The sequence below is a fragment of the Ambystoma mexicanum genome, chromosome 7p (genome assembly GCF_040938575.1).
Source record: "Ambystoma mexicanum isolate Mex_15411 chromosome 7p, UKY_AmexF1_1, whole genome shotgun sequence".
NCBI lineage: Eukaryota > Metazoa > Chordata > Amphibia > Caudata > Ambystomatidae > Ambystoma > Ambystoma mexicanum.
In genome coordinates, this window is record NC_090939.1 from 859,508,684 (window position 1) to 859,531,616 (window position 22,933).

A 22,933-nucleotide genomic window follows, 5' to 3' on the forward strand; every position below is an offset into this window, starting at 1 on the left:
GAATTTCAAAAATAGGGGCAAAAATGCAATGTAAAGAGGGTGTAGAGATGTAAATGTGCACACACCTAAAGCACACACCTAAATTCAAGTTTCGAGCAGCAAGGGGCACAAATGCAATGCATAGAGGGTGCAGGGATGTAAAAGCATAGACACCTACATTTGAATTTCAAAAATAGGGGCAAAAATGCAATGCAAAGAGGGTGTAGAGATGTAAAAGTGCACACACCTAAAGCACACACCTAAATTCAAGTTTCGAGCAACAAGGGGCACAAATGCAATGCATAGAGGGTGCAGGGATGTAAAAGCATAGACACCTACATTTGGATTACGAAAATAGTGGCACAAATGCAATGAAAAGAGGGTGCATGGATGTAAATGCACAGACACCTAAATTCGAATGTCAAAAATAGTGGCACAAATGCAATGAAAAGAGGGTGCAGCAATGTAAGAGCATACACACCTAATTTTGGATTACACAAATAGTGGCACAAATGCAATGAAAAGAGGGTACAGCGATATAAAAGCACACACACCTGAATTCGAATTTCAGAAATAGTGGCACAAATGCAATGCAAAGATGGTGCAGAGAGGTAATCGAACACACACCTAAATTTGAATTTCAGAAATAGGGGCACAAATTCAATGCAAAGAGGGTGCAGAGATGTAAAAGCACAGACTACTAAATTCTACTTACACAGCATCTCAAATATAATGCAAAGAGGGTGCAAAGATGTAAAAGCACACACACCTACATTTGAATTATAAAAATAGGGACACAAATGCAATGCAAATAGGGTACAGAGATGTAAAAACGCACTCACCTAAATTTGAATTTACAAAATAGTGGCACACATGCAATGCAAAGAGGGTGTAGAGATGTAAAAGCACACGCACCTAAATTCTAATTACAAACACAGTGGCACAAAGGCAATACAAAGAGGGTGCAGAGATGTATGAGCACACACACCTAAATTTGAATTACAAAAATAGGGGCACAAATGCAATTCAAAGACGGTGGAGGGACGTAAAAACATGCACACCTAAATTCGAATTTCAAAAATACAGGCAAAATGCAATGTAAATAGGGTGTAGAGATGTAAAACTGCACACACCTAAAGCACATACCTAAATTTAAGTTTCGGGAAACAAGGGGCACACATGAAATGCATAGAGGGTGCAGGGATGTAAAAGCACAAACACTTCAATTCGAATTTTAAAAATAGTGGCACAAACGCAGTGCAAAGAGGGTGCAGAGATGTAAAAGCACACACACCTAAATTCTAATTACAAACACAGTGGCACAAAGGCAATGCAAAGAGGGTGCATAGATGTAAGAGCACACACACCTAAATTCGAATTACAAAAATAGTGGCAAAAATGCAATGTGAAGAGGGTGCAAAGATGTAAAAGCACGCACACATAAAATTGAATTACAAAAATAGTGGCCAAATGAAATGCAAAGAGGGTGTAGGGATATAAAAGTGCACACACCTAAAGCACACACCTAAATTCAAGTTTCGAGGAACAAGGGGCACAAATGCAATGCACAGAGGGTGCAGGAATGTAAAAGCATAGACACCTAAATTCGAATGTCATAAATAGTGGCACAAATGCAATGCAAAGAGGGTGTAGAGATGTAAAAGCACACACACCTAAATTGTAATTACAAAAACAGTGGCACAAAGGCAATGCAAAGAGGGTGCAGAGATGTATGAGCACACACACCTAAATTTGAATTACAAAAATAGGGGCACAAATGCAATTCAAAGACGGTGCAGGGACGTAAAAACATGCACACCTAAATTCGAATTTCAAAAATAGGGGCAAAAATGCAATGTAAAGAGAGTGTAGAGATGTAAAAGCACAGACACCTATATTTGAATTTCAGAAATAGTGGCACCATTTCAATGCAAAGAGGGTGCAGAGATGTAAAAGCACAGACACCTAAATTCGAATTTCAAAAAAAGTGCAACAAATGCAACTCAAAGTGGGAGCAAAGATGTAAAAGCACGCACACCTACATTTAAATTACTAAAATAGGGCCGAATGCAATGCAAAGAGGGTGCAGAGATGTAAAAAGCACACACACCTAAATTCTAATTACAAACACAGTGGCACAAAGGCAATGCAAAGAGGGTGCATAGATGTAAGAGCACACACACCTAAATTTGAATTACAAAAATAGTGGCAAAAATGCAATGTAAAAAGGGTGCAAAGATGTAAAAGCACGCACACCTAAATTTGAATTACAAAAATAGTGGCCAAATGAAATGCAAAGAGGGTGCAGAGATGTAAAAGCACACACACCTAAATTCTAATTACAAACACACTGGCACAAATGCAATTCAAAGACGGTGTAGAGATGTAAACGTGCACACACCTAAAGCACACACCTAAATTCAAGTTTCAAAAAACAAGGGGCACAAATGCAATGCATAGAGGGTTCAGGGAAGCAAAAGCATAGACACCTACATTTGAATTACAAAAATATGGGCAAAAATGCAATGCAAAGAGGGTGTAGATATGTAAAAGTGCACACACCTAAAGCACACACCTAAATTCAGGTTTCGAGAAACAAGGGGCACAAATGCAATGCATAGAGGGTGCAGGGATGTAAAAGCATAGACACCTACATTTGGATTACGAAAATAGTAGCACAAATGCAATGAAAAGAGGGTGCATGGATGTAAATGCACAGACACCTAAATTTGAATGTCAAAAATAGTGGCAGAAATGCAATGCAAAGAGGGTGCAGCAATGTAAGAGCATACATACCTAAATTTGGATTACACAAATAGTGGAACAAATGCAATGAAAAGAGGGTGCAGCGATATAAAAGCACACACACCTAAATTCGAATTTCAGAAATAGTGGCACAAATACAATGCAAAGATGGTGCAGAGAGGTAATCGAACACACATCTAAATTTGAATTTCAGAAATAGGGGCACAAATTCAATGCAAAGAGGGTGCAGAGACGTAAAAGCAGAGACTACTAAATTCTACTTACACAGCAGCTCAAATATAATGCAAAGAGGGTGCAAAGATGTAAAAGCACACACACCTACATTTGAATTATAAAAATAGGGGCACAAATGCAATGCAAATAGGGTACAGAGATGTAAATACGCACTCACCTAAATTTGAATTTAAAAAATAGCGGCACACATGCAATGCAAAGAGGGTGTAGAGATGTAAAATCACACGCACCTAAATTCTAATTACAAACACAGTGGCACAAATGCAATTCAAAGACGGTGAAGGGACGTAAAAACATGCACACCTAAATTCGAATTTCAAAAATAGGGGCAAAAATGCAATGTAAAGAGGGTGTAGAGAAGTAAAACTGCACACACCTAAAGCACACAACTAAATTTAAGTTTCGGGAAACAAGGGGCACACATGAAATGCATAGAGGGTGCAGGGATGTAAAAGCACAAACACTTCAATTCGAATTTTAAAAATAGTGGCACAAATGCAGTGCAAAGAGGGTGTAGAGATGTAAAAGCTCACACATCTACATTTTAATTTCACACATCTACATTTTGAAATAGCAAAAACGCAATGCATAGAGGGTGCAGGGATATAAAAGCACAGACACCTCAATTCGAATTACAAAAATAGTGGCACAAATGCAATTCAAAGAGGGCACAGGGATGTAAAAGCACAGACACCTATATATGAATTTCAAAAATAGTGGCACAAATGCAATGCAAAGAGGTTGCAGCGATGTAAGAGCAGACACACCTACATTTGGATTACAAAAATAGTGGCACTAATGCAATGAAATGAGGGTGCATGCGTGTAAAAGCACACACACCTAAATTCGAATTTCAGAAATAGTGGCACAAATGCAATGCAAAGATGGTGCAGGGTTGTAAGAGAACACACACATAAATTAAAATTTCAGAAATAGTGGCACCATTTCAATGCAAAGAGGGTGCAGAGATGTAAAAGCACAGACACCTAAATTCGAATTTCAAAAATAGTGCAACAAATGCAACGCAAAGTGGGTGCAAAGATATAAAAGCACGCACACCTAAATTCGAATTTCAGAAATAGTGGCACAAATGCAATGCAAAGATGGTGCAGAGAGGTAATCGAACACACACTTAAATTTGAATTTCAAAAATTGGGGCACAAATTCAATGCAAAGAGGGTGCAGAGATGTCAAAGCACACACACCTACATTTGAATTATAAAAAAAGGGCACAAATGCGATGCAAATAGGGTACAGGGACGTAAAAACATGCACACCTAAATTCGAATTTCAAAAATAGGGGCAAAAATGCAATGTAAAGAGGGTGTAGAGATGTAAACGTGCACACACCTAAAGCACACACCTAAATTCAAGTTTCGAGCAACAAGGGGCACAAATGCAATGCATAGAGGGTGCAGGGATGTAAAAGTATAGACACTTACATTTGGATTACGAAAATAGTGGCACAAATGCAATGAAAAGAGGGTGCATGGATGTAAATGCACAGACACCTAAATTCGAATGTCAAAAATAGTGGCACAAATGCAATGCAAAGAGGGTGCATCAATGTAAGAGCATACACACCTAAATTTGGATTACACAATTAGTGACACAAATGCAATGAAAAGAGGGTGCAGCGATATAAAAGCACACACACCTAAATTTGAATTTCAGAAATAGTGGCACAAATTCAATGCAAAGAGGGTGCAAAGATGTAAAAGCACACACACCTACATTTGAATTATAAAAATAGGGGCACAAATGCAATGCAAATAGGGTACAGAGATGTAAAAACGCACTCACCTAAATTTGAATTTAAAAAATAGTGGCACACATGCAATGCAAAGATGGTGTAGAGATGAAAAAGCACACGCACCCAAATTCTAATTACAAACACAGTGGCACAAAGGCAATGCAAAGAGGGTGCAGAGATGTATGAGCACACACACCTAAATTTGAATTACAAAAATAGGGGCACAAATGCAATTCAAAGACGGTGGAGGGACGAAAAACATGCACACCTAAATTCGAATTTCAAAAATACGGGCAAAATGCAATGTAAATAGGGTGTAGAGATGTAAAACTGCACACACCTAAAGCACACACCTAAATTTAACTTTCGGGAAACAAGGGGCACACATGAAATGCATAGAGGGTGCAGGGATGTAAAAGCACAAACACTTCAATTCGAATTTTAAAAACAGTGGCACAAATGCAGTGCAAAGAGGGTGTAGAGATGTAAAAGCTCACACATCTACATTTTAATTTCACACATCTACATTTTGAAGTAGCAAAAACGCAATGCATAGAGGGTGCAGGGATATAAAAGCACAGACACCTCAATTCGAATTTTAAAAATAGTGGCACAAATGCAGTGCAAAGAGGGTGTAGAGATGTAAAAGCTCACACATCTACATTTTAATTTCACACATCTACATTTTGAAGTAGCAAAAACGCAATGCATAGAGGGTGCAGGGATATAAAAGCACAGACACCTCAATTAGAATTACAAAAATAGCGGCACAAATGCAATTCAAAGAGGGCACAGGGATGTAAAAGCACAGACACCTATATTTGAATTTCAAAAATAGTGGCACAAATGCAATGCAAAGAGGTTGCAGCGATGTAAGAGAGGACACATATACATTTGGATTACAAAAATAGTGGCACTAATGCAATGAAATGAGGGTGCATGCGTGTAAAAGCACACACACCTAAATTCGAATTTCAGAAATAGTGGCACAAATGCAATGCAAAGATGGTGCAGAGTTGCAAGAGAACACACACCTAAATTCAAATTTCAGAAATAGTGGCACCATTTCAATGCAAAGAGGATGCAGAGATGTAAAAGCACAGACACCTAAATTTGAATTACAAAAATAGTGCAACAAATGCAACGCAAAGTGGGTGCAAAGATGTAAGAGCACGCACACCTACATTTGAATTAGAAAAATAGTGTTGAATGCAATGCAAAGAGGGTGCAGAGATGTAAAAGCACACACACCTAAATTGTAATTACAAACACAGTGGCACAAAGGCAATGCAAAGAGGGTGCAAAGATGTAAAAGCACACACACCTACATTTGAATTATAAAAATAGGGGCACAAATGCAATGCAAATAGGGTACAGAGATGTAAAAACGCAATCACCTAAATTTGAATTTAAAAAATAGTGGCACACATGCAATGCAAAGAGGGTGTAGAGATGTATGAGCACACACACCTAAATTTGAATTACAAAAATAGGGGCACAAATGCAATTCAAAGACGGTGCAGGGACGTAAAAACATGAACACCTAAATTCGAATTTCAAAAATACTGGCAAAATGCAATGTAAATAGGGTGTAGAGATGTAAAACTGCACACACCTAAAGCACACACCGAAATTTAAGTTTCGGGAAACAAGGGGCACACATGAAATGCATAGAGGGTGCAGGGATGTAAAAGCACAAACACTTCAATTCGAATTTTAAAAATAGTGGCACAAATGCAGTGCAAAGGGGGTGTAGAGATGTAAAAGCTCACACATCTACATTTTAATTTCACACATCTACATTTTGAAGTAGCAAAAACGCAATGCATAGAGGGTGCAGGGATATAAAAGCACAGACACCTCAATTCGAATTACAAAAATAGTGGCACAAATGCAATTCAAAGAGGGCACAGGGATGTAAAAGCACAGACACCTATATTTGAATTTCAAAAATAGTGGCACAAATGCAATGCAAAGAGGTTGCAGCGATGTAAGAGCAGACACACCTACATTTGGATTACAAAAATAGTGGCACTAATGCAATGAAATGAGGGTGCATGTGTGTAAAAGCACACACACCTAAATTCGAATTTCAGAAATAGTGGCACAAATGCAATGCAAAGATGGTGCAGAGTTGTAAGAGAACACACACCTAAATTCAAATTTCAGAAATAGTGTCACCATTTCAATGCAAAGAGGGTGCAGAGATGTAAAAGCACACATACCTACTTTCTAATTACAAACACAGTGGCACAAATGCAATGCAAAAAGGGTGCACGGATGTAAATGCACAGACACCTCAATTCAAATTTCAGAAATAGTAGCACAAATACAATTCAAAGAGGGTGCAGAGAAGTAAGAGAACACGCACCTCAATTAGAATTACAAAAATAGTGGCACAAATTCAATGCAAAGAGGGTGCAGAGATGTAAGAGCTTACACACCTACATTTGAATTTCAAAAATAATGGCACAAATGCAATGCAAAGAGGGTGCAGAGATGTAAAAGTGCACACACCTAAAGCACACACCTAAATTCAGGTTTCGAGAAACAAGGGGCACAAATGCAATGCATAGAGATTTCAGGGATGCAAAAGCATAGGCACCTACATTTGAATTACAAAAATAGGGGCAAAAATGCAATGCAAAGAGGGTGTAGGGATGTAAAAGTGCACACACCTAAAGCACACACCTAAATTCAAGTTTCGAGGAACAAGGGGCACAAATGCAATGCATAGAGGGTGCAGGGATGTAAAAGCATAGACACCTAAATTCGAATGTCAAAAATAGTGGCACAAATGCAATGCAAAGAGGGTGTAGAGATGTAAAAGCACACGCACCTAAATTCTAATTACAAACACAGTGGCACAACGGCAATGCAAAAAGGGTGCAGAGATGTATGAGCACACACACCTAAATTTGAATTACAAAAATAGGGACTCAAATGCAATTCAAAGACGGTGCAGGGACGTAAAAACATGCACACCTAAATTCGAATTTCAAAAATAGGGGCAAAAATGCAACCTAAAGAGATTGTAGAGATGTAAAAGTGCACACACCTAAAGCACACACCTACATTTAAGTTTTGGGAAACAAGGGGCACACATGCAATGCATAGAGTGTGCAGGGATGTAAAAGCACAAACACTTTAATTCGAATTTTAAAAAATAGTGGCACAAATGCAGTGCAACGAGGGTGTAGAGATACAAAAGCACAGGCACCTCAATTCGAATTACAAAAATAGTGGCACAAATGCAATTCAAAGAGGGCACAGGGATGTAAAAGCACAGACACCTAAATTCAAATTTCAGAAATAGTGGCACAAATGCAATGCAAAGATGGTGCAGAGTTGTAAGAGAACACACACCTAAATTCAAATTTCAGAAATAGTGGCACCATTTCAATGCAAAGAGGGTGCAGAGATGTAAAAGCACAGACACCTAAATTCGAATTTCAAAAAAAGTGCAACAAATGCAACGCAAAGTGGGTGCAAAGATGTAAAAGCACTCACACCTAAATTTGAATTACAAAAATAGGGCCGAATGCAATGCAAAGAGGGTGCAGAGATGTGAAAGCACACACACCTAAATTTGAATTACAAAAATAGTGGCAAAAATGCAATGCAAAGAGGGTGCAGAGATGTAAAAGCACAAGCACCTAAATTCTAATTACAAACACAGTGGCACAAATGCAAATCAAAGACGGTGTAGAGATGTAAACGTGCACACACCTAAAGCACACACCTAAACTCAAGTTTCAAGAAACAAGGGGCACAAATGCAATGCATAGAGGGTTCAGGGATGCAAAAGCATAGACACCTACATTTGAATTACAAAAATAGGGGCAAAAATGAAATGCAAAGAGGGTGTAGAGATGTAAAAGTGCACACACCTAAAGCACACACCTAAATTCAAGTTTCAAGAAACAAGGGGCACAAATGCAATGCATAGAGGGTGCAGGGATGTAAAAGCATAGACACCTACATTTGGATTATGAAAATAGTAGCACAAATGCAATGAAAAGAGGATGCATGGATGTAAATGCACAGACACCTAAATTCAAATGTCAAAAATAGTGGCACAAATGCAATGCAAAGAGGGTGCAGCGATATAAAAGCACACACACCTAAATTCGAATTTCAGAAATAGTGGCACAAATGCAATGCAAAGATAGTGCAGAGAGGTAATCGAACACACACCTAAATTTGAATTTCAGAAATAGGGGCACAAATTCAATGCAAAGAGGGTGCAGAGATGTAAAAGCACAGACTACTAAATTCTACTTACACAGCAGCTCAAATATAATGCAAAGAGGGTGCAAAGATGTAAAAGCACACACACCTACATTTGAATTATGAAAATAGGGGCACAAATGCAATGCAAATAGGGTACAGAGATGTAAATACACACTCACCTAAATTTGAATTTAAAAAATAGTGGCACACATGCAATGCAAAGAGGTTGTAGAGATGTAAAAGCACACGCACCTAAATTCTAATTACAAACACAGTGGCACAAATGCAATTCAAAGACGGTGCAGGGACGTAAAAACATGCACACCTAAATTCGAATTTCAAAAATAGGGGCAAAAATGCAATGTAAAGAGGGCGTAGAGATGTAAAACTGCACACACCTAAAGCACACAACTAAATTTAAGTTTCGGGAAACAAGGGGCACACATGAAATGCATAGAGGGTGCAGGGATGTAAAAGCACAAACACTTCCATTCGAATTTTAAAAATAGTGGCACAAATGGAGTGCAAAGAGGGTGTAGAGATGTAAAAGCTCACACATCTACATTTTGAAATAGCAAAAACGCAATGCATAGAGGGTGCAGGGATATAAAAGCACAGACACCTCAATTCGAATTACAAAAATAGTGGCACAAATGCAATTCAAAGAGGGCACAGGGATGTAAGAGCAGACACACCTACATTTGGATTACAAAAATAGTGGCACTAATGCAATGAAATGAGGGTGCATGCGTGTAAAAGCACACACACCTAAATTCGAATTTCAGAAATAGTGGCACAAATGCAATGCAAAGATGGTGCAGAGTTGTAAGAGAACACACACCTAAATTCAAATTTCAGAAATAGTGGCACCATTTCAATGCAAAGAGGGTGCAGAGATGTAAAAGCACAGACACCTAAATTCGAATTTCAAAAAAAGTGCAACAAATGCAACTCAAAGTGGGAGCAAAGATGTAAAGACACGCAAACCTAAATTTGAATTACTAAAATAGGGCCGAATGCAATGCAAAGAGGGTGCAGAGATGTAAAAGCACACACACCTAAATTCTAATTACAAACACAGTGGCACAAAGGCAATGCAAAGAGGGTGCATAGATGTAAGAGCACACACACCTAAATTCGAATTACAAAAATAGTGGCAAAAATGCAATGTAAAAAGGGTGCAAAGATGTAAAAGCACGCACACCTAAATTTGAATTACAAAAATAGTGGCCAAATGAAATGCAAAGAGGGTGCAGAGATGTAAAAGCACAAGCACCTACATTCTAATTACAAACACAGTGGCACAAATGCAATTCAAAGACGGTGTAGAGATGTAAACGTGCACACACCTAAAGCACACACCTAAACTCAAGTTTCAAGAAACAAGGGGCACAAATGCAATGCATAGAGGGTTCAGGGAAGCAAAAGCATAGACACCTACATTTGAATTACAAAAATAGGGGCAAAAATGCAATGCAAAGAGGGTGTAGAGATGTAAGAGCAGACACACCTACATTTGGATTACAAAAATAGTGGCACTAATGCACACACCTAAAGCACACACCTAAATTCAGGTTTCGAGAAACAAGGGGCACAAATGCAATGCATAGAGGGTGCAGGGATGTAAAAGCATAGACACCTACATTTGGTTTACGAAAATAGTAGCACAAATGCAATGAAAAGAGGGTGCATGGATGTAAATGCACAGACACCTAAATTCGAATGTCAAAAATAGTGGCACAAATGCAATGCAAAGAGGGTGCAGCAATGTAAGAGCATACATACCTAAATTTGGATTACACAAATAGTGGAACAAATGCAATGAAAAGAGGGTGCAGCGATATAAAAGCACACACACCTAAATTCGAATTTCAGAAATAGTGGCACAAATGCAATGCAAAGATGGTGCAGAGAGGTAATCGAACACACACCTAAATTTGAATTTCAGAAATAGGGGCACAAATTCAATGCAAAGAGGGTGCAGAGATGTAAAAGCACAGACTACTAAATTCTACTTACACAGCAGCTCAAATATAATGCAAAGAGGGTGCAAAGATGTAAAAGCACACACACCTACATTTGAATTATAAAAATAGGGGCACAAATGCAATGCAAATAGGGTACAGAGATGTAAATACGCACTCACCTAAATTTGAATTTAAAAAATAGTGGCACACATGCAATGCAAAGAGGGTGTAGAGATGTAAAAGCACACGCACCTAAATTCTAATTACAAACACAGTGGCACAAATGCAATTCAAAGACGGTGAAGGGACGTAAAAACATGCACACCTAAATTCGAATTTCAAAAATAGGGGCAAAAATGCAATGTAAAGAGGGTGTAGAGATGTAAAACTGCACACACCTAAAGCACACAACTAAATTTAAGTTTTGGGAAACAAGGGGCACACATGAAATGCATAGAGGGTGCAGGGATGTAAAAGCACAAACACTTCAATTCGAATTTTAAAAATAGTGGCACAAATGCAGTGCAAAGAGGGTGTAGAGATTTAAAAGCTCACACATCTACATTTTAATTTCACACATCTACATTTTGAAGTAGCAAAAACGCAATGCATAGAGGGTGCAGGGATATAAAAGCACAGACACCTCAATTCGAATTTTAAAAATAGCGGCACAAATGCAATTCAAAGAGGGCACAGGGATGGAAAAGCACAGACACCTATATTTGAATTTCAAAAATAGTGGCACAAATGCAATGCAAAGAGGTTGCAGCGATGTAAGAGCAGACACACCTACATTTGGATTACAAAAATAGTGGCACTAATGCAATGAAATGAGGGTGCATGCGTGTAAAAGCACACACACCTAAATTCGAATTTCAGAAATAGTGGCACAAATGCAATGCAAAGATGGTGCAGAGTTGCAAGAGAACACACACCTAAATTCAAATTTCAGAAATAGTGGCACCATTTCAATGCAAAGAGGATGCAGAGATGTAAAAGCACGCACACCTAAATTTGAATTACAAAAATAGTGTTGAATGCAATGCAAAGAGGGTGCAGAGATGTAAAAGCACACACACCTAAATTGTAATTACAAACACAGTGGCACAAAGGCAATGCGAAGAGGGCGCAGAGATGTAAAAGCACAGACTACTAAATTCTACTTACACAGCAGCTCAAATATAATGCAAAGAGAGTGCAAAGATGTAAAAGCACACACACCTACATTTGAATTATAAAAATAGGGGCACAAATGCAATGCAAATAGGGTACAGAGATGTAAAAACGCACTCACCTAAATTTGAATTTAAAAAATAGTGGCACACGTGCAATGCAAAGAGGGTGTAGAGATGTAAAAGCACACGCACCTAAATTCTAATTACAAACACAGTGGCACAAAGGCAATGCAAAGAGGGTGCAGAGATGTATGAGCACACACACCTAAATTTGAATTACAAAAATAGGGGCACAAATGCAATTCAAAGACGGTGCAGGGACGTAAAAACATGGACACCTAAATTCCAATTTCAAAAATACGGGCAAAATGCAATGTAAATAGGGTGTAGAGATGTAAAACTGCACACACCTAAAGCACACACCTAAATTTAAGTTTCGGGAAACAAGGGGCACACATGAAATGCATAGAGAGTGCAGGGATGTAAAAGCACAAACACTTCAATTCGAATTTTAAAAATAGTGGCACAAATGCAGTGCAAAGGGGGTGTAGAGATGTAAAAGCTCACAAATCTACATTTTAATTTCACACATCTACATTTTGAAGTAGCAAAAACGCAATGCATAGAGGGTGCATGGATATAAAAGCACAGACACCTCAATTTGAATTTCAAAAATAGTGGCACAAATGCAATGCAAAGAGGTTGCAGCGATGTAAGAGCAGACACACCTACATTTGGATTACAAAAATAGTGGCACTAATGCAAAGAAATGAGGGTGCATGCGTGTAAAAGCACACACACCTAAATTCGAATTTCAGAAATAGTGTCACCATTTCAATGCAAAGAGGGTGCAGAGATGTAAAAGCACACATACCTACTTTCTAATTACAAACACAGTGGCAAAAATGCAATGCAAAAAGGGTGCACGGATGTAAATGCACAGACACCTCAATTCAAATTTCAGAAATAGTGGCACAAATGCAATTCAAAGAGGGTGCAGAGAAGTAAGAGAAAACGCACCTCAATTAGAATTACAAAAATAGTGGCACAAATTCAATGCAAAGAGGGTGCAGAGATGTAAGAGCTTACACACCTACATTTGAATTTCAAAAATAATGGCACAAATGCAATGCAAAGAGGGTGCAGAGATGTAAAAGCACACACCTAAAGCACACACCTAAATTCAAGTTTCGAGAAACAAGGGGCACAAATGCAATGCATAGAGAGTTCAGGGATGCAAAAGCATAGGCACCTACATTTGAATTACAAAAATAGGGGCAAAAATGCAATGCAAAGAGGGTGTAGGGATGTAAAAGTGCACACACCTAAAGCACACACCTAAATTCAAGTTTCGAGGAACAAGGGGCAAAAATGCAATGCATAGAGGGTGCAGGGATGTAAAAGCACAAACACTTTAATTCGAATTTTAAAAATAGTGGCACAAATGCAGTGCAACGAGGGTGTAGAGATGTAAAAGCTCACACATCTACATTTTAATTTCACACATCTACATTTTGAAGTAGCACAAATGCAATGCTTAGAGGGTGCAGGGATACAAAAGCACAGGCACCTCAATTCGAATTACAAAATTAGTGGCACAAATGCAATTCAAAGAGGGCACAGGGATGTAAAAGCACAGACACCTACATTTGAATTTCAGAAATAGTGGCACAAATGCAATGCAAAGATGGTGCAGAGTTGTAAGAGAACACACACCTAAATTCAAATTTCAGAAATAGTGGCACCATTTCAAAGCAAAGAGGGTGCAGAGATGTAAAAGCACAGACACCTAAATTCGAATTTCAAAAAAAGTGCAACAAATGCAATGTAAAGAGGGTGCAAAGATGTAAAAGCACGCACACCTAAATTTGAATTACAAAAATAGTGGCCAAATGAAATGCAAAGAGGGTGCAGAGATGTAAAAGCACAAGCACCTAAATTCTAATTATAAACACAGTGGCACAAATGCAATTCAAAGACGGTGTAGAGATGTAAAGGTGCACACACCTAAAGCACACACCTAAATTCAAGTTTCGAGAAACAAGGGGCACAAATGCAATGCATAGAGGGTGCAGGGATGTAAAAGCATAGACACCTACATTTGTATTACGAAAATATTAGCACAAATGCAATGAAAAGAGGGTGCATGGATGTAAATGCACAGACACCTAAATTCAAATGTCAAAAATAGTAGCACAAATGCAATACAAAGAGGGTGCAGCAATGTAAGAGCATACATACCTAAATTTGGATTACACAAATAGTGGCACAAATGCAATGAAAAGAGGGTGCAGCGATATAAAAGCACACACACCTAAATTCGAATTTCAGAAACAGTGGCACAAATGCAATGCAAAGATGGTGCAGAGAGGTAATCGAACACACACCTAAATTTGAATTTCAGAAATAGGGGCACAAATTCAATGCAAAGAGGGTGCAGAGATGTAAAAGCACAGACTACTAAATTCTACTTACACAGCAGCTCAAATATAATGCAAAGAGGGTGCAAAGATGTAAAAGCACACACACCTACATTTGAATTATGAAAATAGGGGCACAAATGCAATGCAAATAGGGTACAGAGATGTAAATACACACTCACCTAAATTTGAATTTAAAAAATAGTGGCACACATGCAATGCAAAGAGGTTGTAGAGATGTAAAAGCACACGTACCTAAATTCTAATTACAAACACAGTGGCACAAATGCAATTCAAAGACGGTGCAGGGACGTAAAAACATGCACACCTAAATTCAAATTTCAAAAATAGGGGCAAAAATGCAATGTAAAGAGGGTGTAGAGATGTAAAACTGCACACACCTAAAGCACACAACTAAATTTAAGTTTCGGGAAACAAGGGGCACACATGAAATGCATAGAGGGTGCAGGGATGTAAAAGCACAAACACTTCAATTCGAATTTTAAAAATAGTGGCACAAATGCAGTGCAAAGAGGGTGTAGAGATGTAAAAGCTCACACATCTACATTTTGAAATAGCAAAAACGCAATGCATAGAGGGTGCAGGGATATAAAAGCACAGACAACTCAATTCAAATTACAAAAATAGTGGCACAAATGCAATTCAAAAAGGACACAGGGATGTAAAAGCACAAACACCTATATTTGAATTTCAAAAATAGTGGCACAAATGCAATGCAAAGAGGTTGCAGCGATGTAAGAGCAGACACACCTACATTTGGATTACAAAAACAGTGGCACTAATGCAATGAAATGAGGGTGCATGCGTGTAAAAGCACACACACCTAAATTTGAATTTCAGAAATAGTGGCACAAATGCAATGCAAAGATGGTGCAGAGTTGTAAGAGAACACACACCTAAATTCAAATTTCAGAAATAGTGGCACCATTTCAATGCAAAGAGGGTGCAGAGATGTAAAAGCACAGACACCTACATTCGAATTTCAAAAATAGTGCAACAAATGCAACGCAAAGTGGGTGCAAAGATGTAAAAGCACGCACACCTAAATTTGAATTACAAAAATAGTGGCCAAATGCAATGCATGCAAAGAGGGTGCAGAGATGTAAAAGCACACAAACCTAAATTGTAATTACAAACACAGTGGCACAAATGCAATTCAAAGATGGTGCAGGGACGTAAAAACATGCACACCTAAATTTGAATTTCAAAAATAGGGGCAAAAATGCAATGTAAAGAGGGTGTAGAGATGTAAATGTGCACACACCTAAAGCACACACCTAAATTCAAGTTTCGAGCAACAAGGGGCACAAATGCAATGCATAGAGGGTGCAGGGATGTAAAAGCATAGGCACCTACATTTGGATTACGAAAATAGTGGCACAAATGCAATGAAAAGAGGGTGCATGGATGTAAATGCACAGACACCTAAATTCGAATGTCAAAAATAGTGGCACAAAAGCAATGAAAAGACGGTGCAGGGACGTAAAAGCATGCACACCTAAATTTGAATTTCAAAAGTAGGGGCACAAATGCAATGCAAAGAGGGTGCAAAGATGTAAAAGCACACACACCTACATTTGAATTATAAAAATAGGGGCACAAATGCAATGCCAATAGGGTGCAGAGATGTAAAAGCATGCACACCTAAATTCGACTTTCAAAAATAGTGGCACACATGCAATGCAAAGAGGGTTGAGAGATGCAAAAGTGCACACACCTAAGGCACACACCTAAATTCAAGTTTCGAGAAACTAGTGGCACAAATACAATTCAAAGAGGGCACAGGGATGTAAAAGCACACACACCTAAATTCAAATTTCAAAAATTGTGCACCAGTATAATGAAAAGAGGGTGTAGAGGTGTAAAAGCACAGGCACAAAGAGGTAATCGAACGCACAACTAAATTCGAATTTCAAAAACAGGGGCACAAATTCAATGCAAAGAGGGTGCAGAGATGTAAAAAGCACACAACACCTAAATTCTAATTACACAGTCGCACAAATGCAATGCAAAGTGGGTGCAGAGATGTAAAAGCACACACACCTAAATTCGAATTTCCAAAATAGTGGCACAAATGCAATGCAAAGGGGGTGCAAAGAAGTAAAAGCACACACAACTACATTTGAATTACAGAAATAGGGGCACACATGCAATGCAAAGAGGGTGCGAAGATGTAAAAGCACACACACCTAAATTCGAATTTCAGAAATAGTGGCACAAATGGAATGAAAAGAGGGTTCAGAGATGTAAAAGCACACATACACACTTAAATTCAAATTTCAAGAAACAAGAGGCACAAATACAATGCAAGAGTGTGCAGATATGTAAAAGCACACACACCTCAATTCAAATTTTAAAAATAGTGGCACAAATGCAGTGCAAAGAGGGTGCAGAGATTAAAAGCACACACATCTACATTTTAATTTCAATTAACAAGTAGCACAAATGCAATGCATAGAGAGTGCATGGATGTAAAAGCAAACACACCTCAATTCGAATTACAAAAATAGTGGCACAAATGCAATTCAAAGAGGGCACAGGGATGTAAAAGCAGACACCTACATTCGAATTTCAAAATTAGTGGCACAAATGCAATGCAAAGAGGTTGCATCGATGTAAGAGAACACACAGCTACATTTGGATTACAAAAATAGTGTCACAAATGCAATGAAATGTGGGTGCATGGATATAAAAGCACACACCTGCATTCGAATTTCAGAAATAGTGTCATTAATGCAATGCAAAGATTGTGCAGAGTTGTAAGAGAACACACACCTAAATTCGAATTTCAGCAATAGTGGCGCCATTTCAATGCAAAGAGGGTGCAGAGATGTAAAAGCACAGACACCTAAATTCGAATTTCAAAAATAGTGGAAAAAATGCAATGCAAAGAGGGTGCAGAGATGTAAAAGCACACACACCTACTTCCTAATTACAAACACAGTGGCACAAATGCAATGCAAAAATGGTGCATGGATGTAAATGCACAGACACCTCGATTCAAATTTCGAAAATAGTGGCACAAATGCAATGCAAAGAGGGTGCAGAGAAGTAAGAGCACACGCGCCTAAATTAGAATTACAAAAATAGTGGAACAAATGCAATGCAAACAGGGTACAAAGATGTAAGAGCACACACTCCTACATTCAAATTTCAAAAATAGTGACACAGATGCAATGCAAAGAGGTTGCAGTGATGTAAAAGCACACACACATACATTTGGATTACAAAATTAGTGCCACAAATGCAATGAAAGGAGGGTGCATGCATGTAAAAGATAACACACCTAAATTCGAATTTGAGGAATAGTGGCACAAATGCAATGCAAAGATGGTGCAGAGTTGTAAGAGAACACACCTAAAGCACACACCTAAATTCAAGTTTTGAGAAACAAGGGGCACAAATTCAATGCATAGAGGGTGTAGGGATGTAAAAGCATAGACACCAACATTTGGATTACGACAATAGTGGCACAAATGCAATGAAAAGAGGGTACATGGATGTAAATGCACAGACACCTAAATTCGAATTTCAAAAATAGTGGCACAAATGCAATGCAAAGAAGGTGCTTCAATGTAAGAGCATACACACCTAAATTTGGATTACACAAATAGTGGCACAAATGCAATGAAAAGAGGGTGCAGCGATATAAAAGCACACACACCTAAATTCGAATTTCAGAAATAGGGGTACAACTTCAATGCAAAGAGGGTGCAGAGATGTAAAAGCACAGACAACTAAATTCTACTTACACAGTAGCTCAAATATAATGCAAAGAGGGTGCAAAGATGTAAAAGCACATGCACCTAAATTCTAATTACAAACACAGTGGCACAAAGGCAATGCAAAGAAGGTGCAGAGATGTAAGAGCACATGCACCTAAATTCTAATTACAAACACAGTGGCACAAAGGCAATGCAAAGAGGGTGCAGAGATGTAAGAGCACACACACCTAAATCTGAATGATAAAAATAGGGGCACAAATGCAATGCAAATAGGGTACACAGATGTAAAGAAGCACTGACCTAAATTTGAATTTAAAAAATAGTGGCACACATGCAATGCATAGAGGGTGCTGGGATGTAAAAGCACAAACACTTCAATTTGAATTTTAAAAATAGTGGCACAAATGCAATGCATAGAGGGTGCATGCGTGTAAAAGCACACACACCTAAATTCGAATTTCAGAAATAGTGGCACCATTTCAATGCAAAGTGGGTGCAGGGATGGAAAAGCACAGACACCTAAATTTGAATTTCAAAAATAGTGCAACAAATGCAACGCAAAGTGGGTGCAAAGATGTAAAAGCATGCATACCTAAATTTGAATTACAAAAATAGTGGTCAAATGCAATGCAAAGAGGGTGCAGAGATGTAAAAGCACACGCACCTAAATTCTAATTACAAACACAGTGGTACAAAGGCAATGCAAAGAGGGTGCAGAGATGTAAGAGCACACACAGCTAAATTCGAATTACAAAAATAGTGGCAAAAATGCAATGCAAAGAGGTTGCAGCGATGTAAGAGCAGACACACCTACATTTGGATTACAAAAATAGTGGCACTAATGCAATGAAATGAGGGTGCATGCGTGTAAAAGCACACACACCTAAATTCGAATTTCAGAAATAGTGGCACAAATGCAATGCAAAGATGGTGCAGAGTTGTAAGAGAACACACACCTAAATTCAAATTTCAGAAATAGTGGCACCATTTCAATGCAAAGAGGGTGCAGAGATGTAAAAGCACAGACACCTAAATTCGAATTTCAAAAAAAGTGCAACAAATGCAACTCAAAGTGGGAGCAAAGATGTAAAGACACGCCCACCTAAATTTGAATTACTAAAATAGGGCCGAATGCAATGCAAAGAGGGTGCAGAGATGTAAAAGCACACACACCTAAATTCTAATTACAAACACAGTGGCACAAAGGCAATGCAAAGAGGGTGCATAGATGTAAGAGCACACACACCTAAATTCGAATTACAAAAATAGTGGCAAAAATGCAATGTAAAAAGGGTGCAAAGATGTAAAAGCATGCACACCTAAATTTGAATTACAAAAATAGTGGCCAAATGAAATGCAAAGAGGGTGCAGAGATGTAAAAGCACAAGCACCTAAATTCTAATTACAAACACAGTGGCACAAATGCAATTCAAAGACGGTGTAGAGATGTAAACGTGCACACACCTAAAGCACACACCTAAACTCAAGTTTCAAGAAACAAGGGGCACAAATGCAATGCATAGAGGGTTCAGGGAAGCAAAAGCATAGACACCTACATTTGAATTACAAAAATAGGGGCAAAAATGCAATGCAAAGAGGGTGTAGAGATGTAAGAGCAGACACACCTACATTTGGATTACAAAAATAGTGGCACTAATGCACACACCTAAAGCACACACCTAAATTCAGGTTTCGAGAAACAAGGGGCACAAATGCAATGCATAGAGGGTGCAGGGATGTAAAAGCATAGACACCTACATTTGGATTACGAAAATAGTAGCACAAATGCAATGAAAAGAGGGTGCATGGATGTAAATGCACAGACACCTAAATTCGAATGTCAAAAATAGTGGCACAAATGCAATGCAAAGAGGGTGCAGCAATGTAAGAGCATACATACCTAAATTTGGATTACACAAATAGTGGAACAAATGCAATGAAAAGAGGGTGCAGCGATATAAAAGCACACACACCTAAATTCGAATTTCAGAAATAGTGGCACAAATGCAATGCAAAGATGGTGCAGAGAGGTAATCGAACACACACCTAAATTTGAATTTCAGAAATAGGGGCACAAATTCAATGCAAAGAGGGTGCAGAGATGTAAAAGCACAGACTACTAAATTCTACTTACACAGCAGCTCAAATATAATGCAAAGAGGGTGCAAAGATGTAAAAGCACACACACCTACATTTGAATTATAAAAATAGGGGCACAAATGCAATGCAAATAGGGTACAGAGATGTAAATACGCACTCACCTAAATTTGAATTTAAAAAATAGTGGCACACATGCAATGCAAAGAGGGTGTAGAGATGTAAAAGCACACGCACCTAAATTCTAATTACAAACACAGTGGCACAAATGCAATTCAAAGACGGTGAAGGGACGTAAAAACATGCACACCTAAATTCGAATTTCAAAAATAGGGGCAAAAATGCAATGTAAAGAGGGTGTAGAGATGTAAAACTGCACACACCTAAAGCACACAACTAAATTTAAGTTTTGGGAAACAAGGGGCACACATGAAATGCATAGAGGGTGCAGGGATGTAAAAGCACAAACACTTCAATTCGAATTTTAAAAATAGTGGCACAAATGCAGTGCAAAGAGGGTGTAGGGATTTAAAAGCTCACACATCTACATTTTAATTTCACACATCTACATTTTGAAGTAGCAAAAACGCAATGCATAGAGGGTGCAGGGATATAAAAGCACAGACACCTCAATTCGAATTTTAAAAATAGCGGCACAAATGCAATTCAAAGAGGGCACAGGGATGTAAAAGCACAGACACCTATATTTGAATTTCAAAAATAGTGGCACAAATGCAATGCAAAGAGGTTGCAGCGATGTAAGAGCAGACACACCTACATTTGGATTACAAAAATAGTGGCACTAATGCAATGAAATGAGGGTGCATGCGTGTAAAAGCACACACACCTAAATTCGAATTTCAGAAATAGTGGCACAAATGCAATGCAAAGATGGTGCAGAGTTGCAAGAGAACACACACCTAAATTCAAATTTCAGAAATAGTGGCACCATTTCAATGCAAAGAGGATGCAGAGATGTAAAAGCACGCACACCTAAATTTGAATTACAAAAATAGTGTTGAATGCAATGCAAAGAGGGTGCAGAGATGTAAAAGCACACACACCTAAATTGTAATTACAAACACAGTGGCACAAAGGCAATGCGAAGAGGGCGCAGAGATGTAAAAGCACAGACTACTAAATTCTACTTACACAGCAGCTCAAATATAATGCAAAGAGAGTGCAAAGATGTAAAAGCACACACACCTACATTTGAATTATAAAAATAGGGGCACAAATGCAATGCAAATAGGGTACAGAGATGTAAAAACGCACTCACCTAAATTTGAATTTAAAAAATAGTGGCACACATGCAATGCAAAGAGGGTGTAGGGATGTAAAAGCACACGCACCTAAATTCTAATTACAAACACAGTGGCACAAAGGCAATGCAAAGAGGGTGCAGAGATGTATGAGCACACACACCTAAATTTGAATTACAAAAATAGGGGCACAAATGCAATTCAAAGACGGTGCAGGGACGTAAAAACATGGACACCTAAATTCGAATTTCAAAAATACGGGCAAAATGCAATGTAAATAGGGTGTAGAGATGTAAAACTGCACACACCTAAAGCACACACATAAATTTAAGTTTCGGGAAACAAGGGGCACACATGAAATGCATAGAGAGTGCAGGGATGTAAAAGCACAAACACTTCAATTCGAATTTTAAAAATAGTGGCACAAATGCAGTGCAAAGGGGGTGTAGAGATGTAAAAGCTCACAAATCTACATTTTAATTTCACACATCTACATTTTGAAGTAGCAAAAACGCAATGCATAGAGGGTGCAGGGATATAAAAGCACAGACACCTCAATTTGAATTTCAAAAATAGTGGCACAAATGCAATGCAAAGAGGTTGCAGCGATGTAAGAGCAGACACACCTACATTTGGATTACAAAAATAGTGGCACTAATGCAATGAAATGAGGGTGCATGCGTGTAAAAGCACACACACCTAAATTCGAATTTCAGAAATAGTGGCACAGATGCAATGCAAAGATGGTGCAGAGTTGTAAGAGAACACACACCTAAATTCAAATTTCAGAAATAGTGTCACCATTTCAATGCAAAGAGGGTGCAGAGATGTAAAAGCACACATACCTACTTTCTAATTACAAACACAGTGGCAAAAATGCAATGCAAAAAGGGTGCACGGATGTAAATGCACAGACACCTCAATTCAAATTTCAGAAATAGTGGCACAAATGCAATTCAAAGAGGGTGCAGAGAAGTAAGAGAAAACGCACCTCAATTAGAATTACAAAAATAGTGGCACAAATTCAATGCAAAGAGGGTGCAGAGATGTAAGAGCTTACACACCTACATTTGAATTTCAAAAATAATGGCACAAATGCAATGCAAAGAGGGTGCAGAGATGTAAAAGCACACACCTAAAGCACACACCTAAATTCAAGTTTCGAGAAACAAGGGGCACAAATGCAATGCATAGAGAGTTCAGGGATGCAAAAGCATAGGCACCTACATTTGAATTACAAAAATAGGGGCAAAAATGCAATGCAAAGAGGGTGTAGGGATGTAAAAGTGCACACACCTAAA